The 12,940-nt window shown below is 44.4% G+C and overlaps 1 protein-coding gene across 4 annotated transcripts in view; it reads right to left on the reverse strand.

Moving 5' to 3' along the window:
- NMNAT2 (nicotinamide nucleotide adenylyltransferase 2) overlaps positions 1–12,940 on the reverse strand; it is a 188,694-nt gene that overhangs the window by 122,757 nt on the left and 52,997 nt on the right. The window lies entirely within an intron of this gene.

Raw genomic sequence — 12,940 nt, forward strand, 5'->3', positions numbered from 1 at the left:
AAAATATGGAATACCCTTGATTTGCAATATATATTGTAGGTAATTAATTCACCCAGGTTTTCTTGACCAACCCCTGGGGAGCATCTAATAGATAAAACTAGTGAGGAGAAAATGAATAACTCAAAATATTACAGTAGCTTTGGGTTATTTAATGTTGGGGTGAACAGTCCTTATATCTACACACCTACCTTATAGCAGAGAATAAATGTGGCTTCCTAAAAATCCACAATAGTTCCCTGTTCGCCTGTAGGGTTAAGTCTAACACTAAGAACCTTAATGTTCACATGCCTCCACAATTTCTCTGCTAATATGTCCACACCTATCTCTTGGTCTTGACCTCACGCACTCAGTCTTCAGGGAAATCATCTCCCGCAGTGCATCACTGCTTCCCAATATGCCTGACTTCTGTTCTTTTGCTCATGGAGTTCTCTCTGACTAGGCTAAGGTTCCCCTCCCCTTCTCTGCCACTGCCAAACACCTACATCCTCCCCACCTCCAGGGTCCATCTCAAATACCACCGCATTGTCATTTCATCTGTCTCAAGGAAAAGTAGACCTCCCTTCTAAAAATCTCCAGCGCCAAGGGCTCAGTACTGGCAGCCTCTCTGCTCTGGGAGGTGCACAGTGGTCTTGAGGGGAAGCGAGGTCAGTTTACATAATAATAATAATTGAACACTTAGATAACACCGGAATAACGGTTGCTAAATCTAACTCAAAATTTGCTATGTGCCAGGCGCTCTTTTAATTCCTTTACATAAATTAATTCATTTGATCTTCAGGAGCACCCCACGAAGCAGGGGTGACGTTATCCATAGTTTACAGATAAGGACACTACGGCCTGGGGACACAGCTCTAAGTGTGACAAGCTGAGAACCATGCCCTCCATCATTATGCTTTTCCACCTTAACCAGAAGTACCAGAAAAAAGGAGACCAGATGTGGGCAGGGAGACAGGCCTGTAAACTGGGTGACACAGAGGCACACATGTTTATTTGGGTGAAGCAAAGGTCGAGCATTAAAAAGGTAGGGCTATAGCAGAGTGAAGGCCCAGAGTGGAAGGCTTTCTCCCACTCTCGGTCAATTTCAGGGTCCTAAAGAAATGCACTCCTGCCAACTGCACTGGAAAGTTTATAGCAATCAGGCTACCTCATCACCTTTTAAATTACTTACAAACCCATCTCATCTCCCCTATTAACCAGATGCTCCTTGAGGATCCAAGTTCAGTCCACTTACCATCTAGAGCTGGACTTGGGGCATGGTAATTAATCAATACAACTTTGTTAAGCAAATGTTGTAGACCATTAATTCTCGATTCTCAGGTCTCTCTTCATGAAGCAGACACGTGTTAAAAATATTTCAGGAAGATTTTTATCCAACACTTTAAGAATAATTCTCTGTTGTATTTTTTTTCCTTATAGCACTTCCTCATTTGTTTTTTTTATTATCTGCCTCCCCCTACTAGTGCACAAGCTACATAAGGGCAGAGACTTCATTCTTGTTTTTGGCACCCTAAAACAAGCCTGGCTCAGAGAAGGAACTCAGTAAATATTCATGAAGTGAATATCTGAAGAAGAAGAGCCTTTGAGAATGTTCACCAGACCCTTGTGGGCTGCCTTTACCTGTGCCAGCCAACCCGGAGTTAGTGCATCAATAGGATTCCATTACCCTCGAAGCAACTGCATGTCCTGGAGCTCAAGGAAAAGAAAGTGTTTTGCTGGAGGGGGTTGGGAGATGGAGGAGAGAAGCAAGCTCACACGGAGCACAGCATTTTGCTGCTTCCTAAATTTCCACGGGGCATCTCTGGGCACAGCCAGCCCCCGGCCTGCTAGCCTGCCGTTCCTCTACCCTCGCACACTGCCCCCGCCAGCACTGCAGGTCCCCAGCTGTCCTTCCTCCTGGACCTCTGTGCTCCCCTTGGCCCTGAACAATAAAGGGTCTGCAGGGTAGCTCCTCACACCTTGGCCCCTTGGATCCATGCTCCGCAGAAGGAAACATGGCAATTTTAAAAATCATTTTCCCGTTTTTCAAGTATCTTTATTACTTTTTTCTATCAGGGGCCAAGACCTGAATTTGAACCCAAGTCTTTTGATTCTATAGCTGTGCGACCTCGATCAAATTACATAACCTCTTTACCACCTGGGTCATCACATCTCGTAAACACGGGGATAAAACCAACTCTACAGGGTCACTGTAAGAATTAAATGGGACAAAACAGAAAAAGCACCGGGTACAGAGTAGGTATTAAAGAAAATGTGACTTCTCTTTCTGTCCTTGAAGTAATTCTCAACTATCCAAAAGGACTCACAAACCAAGGAGAGATGAGGTTTTACAGAATCGTGCATAGAAACTCATCACTATTTAGAACATTGTTTCTGTGGTCCCAGGGACAGAGGGCACCTACCGCACAGGGTGGTTTCTGTGGGCAGTGGTGGTGAGAGAAGGTGGTGGCACATTGCTGCCTTCTCTGTGTGTGTTGCTTATAAATCAGAGGTGATGTACATCACTATGAAAACAGCTCCTCAAACATGCCCATGGTACCAGCCAGCACTGAGAGGGAGACGTGCAGGTTTCAATGACCAAAATGTCACAGGCCAAGGTCATCTTCCCACCCTGATCCTGTCAGCATTCCCTCGTCCTCAGTTTCCTTATTATGAGATGGCTGAGCCTGAGAAGGCATCCCGTCCTGCGTTTGTTGGCATATCGTTAATGCCAAGCATGGAAGGGCTATCATTGTGCATTGTGATTTCCTGGCTGGTACATCATAATTGCCTTACAAATACTTGTGAGCTGCTTGATTCTAATGGTAGTTATACAAATTATGCTTAAAGTCAAAACTGAAGAGGCTCTTGGCTGCTGTTGAAAAGGTAGTGATTCGAGGGAGCATTTAGAATTTTTAAAAAGATGAAATAACTCAGGCTAGGGATGCCCGGGCAGATCAACCAAAGTCACTTCGGCAGGGAAAAATGCAAAGGATAGCACATTTCTCTAAAACAAAAGAAATAAAGAATTCCTCTCCCAGGCCAGGATTGACTCCCTAACTAATGATGTGAAGGAAGAGTTAAGCCATGCATGCTGCATAAATTTGGAACAGTCTGAAGGTCAGCTTGGGTCGGAGTGTACCACTTTTCCTTTTTTCTTTTTATGACGTCCATTTTTTAAAAGACCACGACAATTCTGATATAGTTCCCACCACCTAGGATCATCTGAATGATACACAAGTGAGTTTTAATTTCAAAACTCACACCAAAAATTGATAGAAACCTGACCATGAAATCTTGAAGGAGGGATAGGGACAGCAGCACTGAGCTCCTCTCACACAAGGGCAGGGCCAAAGCCCTTGGACAAACACCTGCCCCCCATCCTTCCTGTTCTGACTCTGCTCCTGCTGCATTTTTCTCTTCTCTCCTCAAACCCCGGGGCTTGCTCCCCCTCCTCACTCTCACCTGAAGATCTTTCTCCTGATTTCACTGAGAAAGTAGGAACTCTCAGAAGAGAATCTCTGCACACTTCCACCAGCAGATTTACCCACATTCCTGCATGTGACTCCACATTCCCTGCTTTCTCTTCTCCTGTGAGTGAATTTGCAGCACCCCTCTGCAAGGCCAACTCTACCATTTTGCCTTGACCCAACATTCTCACCTAATCGAGACCCTTCTTCCAAGATTTCTCACCTTTCTTGTGTTATTGGTTTTTCCATAACCATTGGATGATTCTCAACAATATACAAGCATGACGTTAATAATAAAAAAAAAAAGACATTCCTTTGACTCGTGTCTCCCTCCAGCCATACCCTCTTTCTCTGCTCCCTTCTAAAGTAACACTCCTCAAAAGAATACCAAAATTTGCTCTCTCCAGTTATTCTCCTCTTTCTTTGTTATGGTCGCTCCAACCAGCTGCTGCCCCCACCACTCCCAACAAATCTGCTCTTGTCAGTCTTCAATGGCCTTTGCTTTGAGACACCAACAGTCAGTTCTCAGAGTTCATCTCTGATGATCTCTCATCAATGTTTGACATGGTTTATCTTGCCCCCTCTTGAAGTACTAGCTTGACTTGGCTTCCAGGACCTCATGGTGTCCTGATTTCCCTCTTCCTCTGTAAAGAGCAAAATGGAGTCACTCATGTCAAGCAGTGACTTATATCAGACCATGACATAAACAGTCAAGGGTACTACAGCAAAGACCAGATATCACCAGAACCAGTAGAGGCTGATGGTACCCAGGACTGATACCAGCAGAGCTGGAGGAGGCCTGCAAAAGCCCAAGGCTGGTTAAACTCCTTTAAAAGGGGAGAACTTCTGCAGCAAATGGTAGACTCTCTAGACATTGGCTCTCTCACATCTGACCACATCAAAATGCAACTGCTGCTAAATGCTCTGCCCAGTTGATCTCAGAACATCACTGAGATTCTCTACTGTTTGAATAAAACACGCTAAACATGTCAGGAGCTGACCTGGACTGTGGCCTTGTCCCAACTGTGTACTCAGGGACTGACGTCACATTTGGTTCATTAACTTCCTACCCTTTGTTGACTCTTGTTGGTTGTGTGACTTTGTATTGTGCTTTGCTTTGTGTGACGTGAATGAAGCTAAGTTAAATGCGTAGCGAAATGTCAATGTCAAGGAGTTTGGAATCCTGAACCTGCTTCAACCTTGCTTTTTGATTGAATAAAACTGACATTGTGGAAAGACACAACTCATGTGCGGGCCTTCATAGCATGCTTGCATCAGCTTCACTGACTTTTTTTTTTTTGACACAGAGAGATCACAAGTAGGCAGAGAGACAGGCAGAGAGAGAGGAAGGGAAGCAGGCTCCCCGCTGAGCAGAGAGCCTTGAGAGACTTGATCCTAGGACCCTGAGATCATGACCTGAGCTGAAGGCAGAGGCTTAACCCACTGAGCCACCCAGGTGCCCTGACTGTCAATGTCACTGCCTCTTCCCCACGTACTGCCCCCCCCACCATGTCCCCAGTCCCTACACACTGCAGTGCCACAGTACTCAGTCCTTGACCTCTGCCCTGGGGACACTCACTCCCTCAGGATTCTCAGCCAGTTTCATGGCTTTAAATACCAAGTATGTGCTGATGACTTTCGAGTTATTTATTTACTTGTATTTTGGGCTCCTGTGGATATATGCTTACTCACCATCTTCATTTGAATATGTAATCATCTTCTCAGAAGTAACATGCCCAAGGCTGGGCCCCTGATATTCCCAAACCTGCTCCTCCCAGAGTCACACCATATTAGTAAATGGCAGTTCCATTCTTCCAGTGGCTCCCACCAAACACCTTGGCTCACCCTTGATCCCTTTTTCTTTTTACCAAAACAGAACCATTAATAAATTCTATTGGAACTTCCTACAAAATACATCTAGACTCTTATTGCATCTTCCCACCTTTACCTCCTTGGTCCAAAATACCATCGGTTCTTTTCTAGATTAAATGGATTAAATATATAACTGGCTTTCCTGTTTCTGTTTTCATCCCTGATGGTTTAGTCTCATCCTTGCCATCAGAATAATTCAGGGAAAGTCAGATAATGTTCCACCTCTCTTCCAGACCTTCAAATGGCTCCCCTTCTCCCTTAGAGTAAATTCCAAAGTCCTGAAAATGTCTGTAATGACCCTATACAATCCGGCCCCCCAGTATCTTTCTAACCTCATCTATCACTCCATCTCTCCCCACTCCAGACACACTGATTTCCTTATTTTTCTCTTGGGCATCTGAGAGATGCACTCACCTTAGGACCTTTGGACTTGCTGTTCCCTCTGCTTGGAATGCTCTGTTCCCAGCATCCATATGGCTGAATCCCTCACCTCCTTCAAGTCTTTGCTTAAATGTCACCATCTAGTGAGATCTCCACTGACCACCCTTTAAAACTGCAACCCGCATCCCTGGTACTCCCTGTTTCTCTATTGTGCTTTTTTTTTTTTCCTCTGTTGCACTCCATGGCACTTATCAACCTAACACACTACATAATTATTTATTTTGTTTATTGTCTCTCTGCCTCCTCTAGACTGTAAGTGCCATAAAAGCAGGGATTCTTATCTGCTTTGTTCTCTGATGTACCTCCAGCAACTGGACAAATGGTTTACACCTAGTAAACACTTAAATAAGTATTGGTAGTGAGGATAGCATGTTGCTATCATCCTAAGCAAAATCACAAAGAGCATCTCTAAAAATTAAATGATCCCTAGCTGCTCCAGAAATTAATTCATCTCAAAAGCGAGATAAATTCATTCTCAGACTCAATATACTTTGACTATATGGAGATTATACATATTCAATTATAATAATCATAACAGTAATAACTCATATTTACATTGGGCTTTCCAGTTTATAGAATTCTTTCTTGCATATAGTTGTATTTCATCCTCAGACAATTCTGAAATTGAACAAAGCAGAGAGTGTCCATCCTCTATACAGATAAGGAGGAGAAGCCCTAGAGCAGTTAAATATCAGCTTAAGGGTCCTGCAGCCAATGAATGCAAAACTGGGATGAACCCAAGTGCCCTGAGTCCAGGGTTAGGACTATTGTATCTGTAGCAGTCAGTCATGAAAGAGACAATTTGTCCTTCACCAGAGTGCTCAGATAAGTACTGAAAGGATCTGGGACCTTCACTATCTTCCCTTGGCTCTTGATTTAGTCCCACAAAGATTGAGTTCTTCCTATGTTCCAGCACTGTTCTAAACACTGGGCATACATTACAGGCCAATAGAGACCAGGACAAGGTTATGTTCTCATGGAGCCTCTATTCATTCTTAGAGAAGAGATGTCAATAAGCAAATAAACAACTAAACACCCCCTAAAATACGTCAGGGGCTGATAGCTCTTAGAAAGGGAAAGGGATTGAGGTTGACGGGGAGCAGAGCAGGTAAGCTAATGTTAGAGATACCCAGCAATAACTCATTAACATGTTACCCATGTTAACCATGGGTCCAAGGTCTCTCATCTAAACGAGGTGCTCTGCCCAGCAGGGACAGGCAGGATGCCTTCAGCGCTTGCTCTGTTCTCACTGACAGGTAAGCCACTAGTGATTACAAAAAGGAGAAGGGCAAATGGCGCTGGACAGGCGGCTGCCTCCCTGATGACTTCTGGATGCTCACTGGCAATGTCCACACTTCTGCAGGCCTCTCTTAAAATCTCAGCCCACTCACAGCATCCACGGATGTCAATCACCCACCCATGAATTCTTCCTCTGGCCAACGGGTGGACTGTGCTTCAAACTGTTAGGTGAAGAGCCTACAAAATTATACATTTGAATTACAAAGATATGCAATTTTCCCAATCTAGATGTTAGGTAATTTGGGGTGCTCTTAAAGCTAACGGCAGTTTCAGAAGATAGCACCAGGACAAATAACCCCAAGTTATAAGAACACCACTTTTGTTCAAGACAAGAGCTTTCTAATAAATAAAGTTGCCAGCAATGAAACAGACTGGAAACAAGCTCTCTGTCACAGAAAGTATCCAATAAGTAACCGAATGACCTCTGAAGTCTCTTCCAACTGCAAATCTGATTATGTTCCATTCTATAGAGACTCTCTCTACCCTCAGTCACCATTAGTTCCAGTAGGTGATGGGGTGAGGACAGGCGCAAAAATCTGGCCCCAAATCCTGGTTCTCTTGCCAGCCCTCCCAGAGGATGAGCAGTCACATGACTGTTGGCCTTAGATCTTTCCAGCAGCAGCAAAAGCTAACTGTTCTGCAGGGACATCAGGGGCGCAGATCCTCACCCTGCAGGATCTACCAAGGTCTCTCATCTAAACGAGGTGCTCTGCCCAGCAGGGACAGGCAGGATGCCTTCAGCGCTTGCTCTGTTCTCACTGACAGGTAAGCCACTAGTGATTACAAAAAGGAGAAGGGCAAATGGCGCTGGACAGGCGGCTGCCTCCCTGATGACTTCTGGATGCTCACTGGCAATGTCCACACTTCTGCAGGCCTCTCTTAAAATCTCAGCCCACTCACAGCATCCACGGATGTCAATCACCCACCCTCTTTTGCCTTTCTGTCATTTCCCAAATCCCCCACTAATACTGGCAAGCAGACCTCTGGGCAGACTGCGTGTTGGCCCAGGCAAGACATCACGGAAAGACACTGAAACAATTGCTAGTATTACCCACATTTATCCATCACTTACTGCGGGCCAGATAGTTTGTTAAAAACTCTGCATGTGACCGGATGGGCTATAATCTTTACACATGGTGTTGGGTCCCCCAATAATGGGTCCATGATTAAAGGAACGAGACTGATACAAAGCAAAGGTCAAGCAAAGCTTTATTTCGCGCCAAGCGTCAAGAATCAAACCAAGTGTCAAACAGACTGGTGGGAGCCACCCCTTACAGAGAGGGCGACCCCTCTCTGTTTCACAGACTAACTTTTATAGAGCAAAGGCCATGTGGTTGGGCCTGGCCACACACAGGTGGCCAATGAGATTGTAACACACAGAGAAAGCTGCACAGTCATGCTAGGTGACCAACTGAATTACAATTTACCCTAGTAGACATTTGAACCAGCTTATCACCTTGGTCAGAATTGGCGCCTAAAAGGTGCCCAAAGGGCGGGGCCCATCTCCTTGGTAGCTAGGGAGACAGTATGTGTCCCCACTGATTGAATACCTCCACCTGGCCTGACCCACCCTGTACTTGGACTTTGTTACCTGGGACTTGTTTTTAAGTAAGTTCCCCTGTGGGTGGGGGTGGGCAGAGTGGATTGTTTTACTGCATAAACAACAAAATGGCAGTTCAACCGGGGTGGGGCCGCTCTGGCTGAATAGGCCCTTACAATGGCTGGGACCTGCTTGGAGCTGGGCAGAATCTGACAAGTAGCTTTTGTTTACTGTAGGGTAGTCAGGCTGGCCAAGGGATTGAGAGAGGTGGGAAAGATGACGGAGGGGGAGGGGCGGCTGAGCCAAGGAAGCTGAGAGCCGGATGGGCAGGGAGGAAACAAGGGCATTTTGTGGGAAGGACATGGGGAGGGCCAGGGTGGGGCGGGGGCAGCTGCTGGCAGAAGGGAGATGGATCTACTACCATAGGGGAAAAAACAAATTTCCTCTCCCTAGAACTTTGTGTGACATTTTAGAAATTGTTGGTGATTTACTGCAACTCTTCTATCTCTTTGTAAAATACAGAGTAAAATCTGTTACACTCAGTCCTTAGGGACTGGATTTGTGATTTTCCAAGGGCGAAATAGTGCACTGGGCCCCATAGTGAAAGCCAGGCAGTCAAAGAAGGTGGTCTTACAATATATTCATTTTATTTCATTTAATGCTCACTATTATAGCCCAATAAGATAGGTATTTTTATACTCATTTTATAATGCGTGAGGGGAGATAGGTTCCTGAATTATCTATGGACACTCTTGCCAACTTTCTATCTGTCCACTCTGACCCTGAACCTTTAAATTAGCAGAAAGATGAGTATGGCTATTTCACTCTGTTCATAATCATCACCTAGGGCCCTTCTTGAAGGCTCCCAGTCTTCTGTTTCCCTCTAGTGTCTCCGGATTCTAGGCTGAGCCCTTCTTTTTGCTCTTTTCACTGTCCTCTGGACTTGTCCATGGGTCTCCTTGGTGCTCTGCAGAATCTGCACTTGGCTGCCTTGGCCAGGATCCCCAGATCAACATCGGCCTCTCTGCACACGATCCCTGGCACTGGCCACTTGGTAGATGCAAGTAGCCGATGAGGCCTAGCTCAATTCTGCACTGTCACAGCCCCTAATACAGTGCTCAGCATCCCTTCTCACTCAACAAATAAGCAAGGCAGCATCTTGCAGCCCTTAAAACAGTGACCAGAGTCAGAGCTTCTGGGTCTACACATCTGCCCACTAGGTATTTGCTGTGTGGCTTGACACAAGTTACCTAACTTCTCTGATCATTAGCTGGATGGGAATGATAATAGGATGGTTGTAAAGGGGTGCTTGGGTGGCTCAGTTAGTTAAAACCCATCAGACTCTTGATTTCAGCTCAGGTCAAGATCTCAGATTCAGGAGGTGGAGCCCTGGGTGGGGCTCCACCCTCCTTGGGGAATCTGCTTGAGATTTTCTCTCTCCCTCTCCCACTGTCCCTCCGTACCTCCTGCCCTCACCCCTGCTTGCCAACGTGCACTTTCTCTCTCTCTCTCAAATAAATAAAGTCTTTAAAAAAAAATAGGATTGTTGTAAGGATTAAAGGAGATAAGACAAGAAGAGCATTAAAACAGTGCCCAGGACAAAGTAAGTGCTCAATAAACCAATAAATGTTAGCTGACGTTAGTTTATAGTGATAATTTCTTGGAGAGGATGAAGAGGGTCGGTCACAACATGGACCCATTAGAAAAATTCCCTGGGGTTAGACACATCTTGCCACTGTTGCTCCCTGCTTCCCCAGGCCAGGGAGAATATCTGTAAGGGGATTCATTTCCCATGAAGGCCTTTGGTCATGAACCCTTTTGAACTAACCCTCTTAGTTCAAGCCTAAGGGGAAGGAAAGAAAGGAAGCTGAGAGATTACCTCATTGACAAGTTGGGTTTTCTTTTTTCTTCCCCATTCTTTTAATTTCCAAAGTTCGGAATGTACCCCAAAGCCACTGTCAGAGAGTAAAACAATTCCTCATCAACCATTCATTTCTTATTCCTTTTCCCCTTCCCAGCCTTTTTTCAAGGACAATGTGTTTCTACATTTCTTTAAACAAACAAACAAAAAATTTTTTATCACAATGGACTGAAATAAACTCATTTGCATCTAAAAGAAAAGCATATATGTAAATGACTGTGGGTTGTATTGAGTGGGGGATGGGAGCAAGTAAAGGGGAGCACTGCCAGAAAAGCATTAGAGTACCCTCATGGCCATATTTGAAAGGCCCCAATCCGGAAACTGTCTTTACCGGTTCCCCATCATTCCTTCTCTGTCCAAGGTCATAGCTCCATACAACCACAAGTGAAACCAGGAAGAACCAATCTTAACAAAAAGAGTGCAGGCCAGAGGAGCAAATACCATATGGAGAAGTCATTCAAGCCCTCTTTTATGAATATTCAGAGCTGCTTGATTTACTGGGCAAACTGGGATTTGGGGCTTCAACATTCCCCAAGGGATTCAGCTGGGAGTTCTTTATTCACTACATTTAAATGCAAATGGTAACAAAACTGCATGACAATACACTTTGAAAAGTTGATTTAAAACAGCAAGGGAAGGATTAAGGCACCAATAAGAAGGATTTCATTTTAATTTTCTACAAAGGTTAAAGGCAGGCCAAACAGAAGCCCAGAATTCAAATGCTATCCCAGGAGCAAAACTGTCAGAATTTGGTCAATTACTTTCCTCCTCTTATGAAGAAGCGGAAGAAAAAAAAATCCCCCTGCCTTTTTTTTTTTTTCATCAATGACAGCTGTAACTACCAAGCAGGACTCCTGATCAGTATGAGCTTACCTCACCAAACTGGTAACACTATAAGCAAAAGCCCAAAAACTGGATGCTTAGCTTCTGCCATATTGAGGGTGAATATACATGCTTTCTGGAACCAGTTCCCAGACCTCTTTTCTGATTTATGAGAATCCCTGGTTGTTCAGAGCCCCCAAGGTTGGGGCCCACTGATGTAGGAACATCTCCTAACACAGACATTTACGGATTTGAATGACCAGGGATAAAAAAGTCTGAAAGTTGTATGTCATGGAAGAATGGCCCATTGTGTTCAGTGGGAACTCAACCCTGGAGGACAGCCTTCTGGGCCCCACATGATGTGAGAAAGATGGGAAAGGCCATAAATCCCTTGCTGTAAAGGCAATGCCAAAGATAAAGTGTCACTGACTGTTGACTGGGGTGGAAGGATTATTATGTCTGTTCAAAGATGGAAATTAGACATTGTCCCCCTACTTGCCCATCTGCCACTCGAACTGTCAAGCAAACATGAACCAGGGAGGAGAAAGATCCAGTCAGTTAATGGAAGTCATATAGACAGAGATGCAATTATGTACTAGGTGAATAGATCTCACCTTGAAACAACAGGATGTCTGGGATTTGCTTCAAAAGAATATGGGTGGGAAGTGAGCTGGGATATCAATGAATCAAGACTGGCAAAGAATTGATAATTATTGAAGTTGGATGACGGGTACTTTGGGGATATCACTGTTTACTTTTGCATGTTTGGAAATTTCCAGAAGAAAAATGACCTTTTTATTATTTGTTTTTGAATTCCACCTGCCCAATTAAATGTGACACTGCCTACCTCTCTTGGGACAAAGTCACCATTACTGGGAACAAGAGCATTTCTACCACTCTTATGGGAGCCCTGGGAATAGGGCAGTGCCCATGGCATAACCATGAAGGGAAGAACTACGAGACAAGACAGGAAGAAAGTTCAGAGGCTAGTTCCTAAATCAGGACTTTTAAACATGGATGAGAGTTTATTTGGAACTCTCAACAGAAGCCATTAAAAAAATAACATACCCTGCAATGAAATGTCAAGAAACTTGATAATTCAAGAATTCAGAGACTTCTGGTCTCAGCCCTGTCTGGGAACCAGCAAAGTTTCTTATTCTAAAGCAGCTTGTTACTCCCAAGGTATGACTGACATCTCACACAGCTAAGCACGTGCACTGACCTGCAAAGTTCCAGAAGATACCACATCTTGACAATATGCCAGTCAGTTGTTTGTTTGTTTGTTTGTTTGTTTGTTTTTTAACCAGAAAGATCTTTAAATAAACTGGACTAGTTTAGCAGCTCAGTCCACCAAATCGATTAATTATTCAGGACATTTTAGCATGCAGGTAGCAATAGCTTGCCTTGCCTGATTTAATGAGAGAGAGAGACAAGAGTGCCATAAATAGAGGGAACGTCCAGGAAGCTAAGAACAATAATAGACTAGACAGTATGCATCAGGCAACATTAGAATGCTGCATCATGAACTGGATATAACACTTCAAGAGGACTAAGACAATGAAGTTATGACCAAAGAAGACAAGCCATGGTGGTATGAAG

Source organism: Mustela putorius, unplaced genomic scaffold, assembly GCF_011764305.1.
Source record: "Mustela putorius furo isolate JIRA1106 unplaced genomic scaffold, ASM1176430v1.1 tig00537335_pilon_pilon_pilon, whole genome shotgun sequence".
Classification (NCBI taxonomy): Eukaryota; Metazoa; Chordata; class Mammalia; order Carnivora; family Mustelidae; genus Mustela; species Mustela putorius.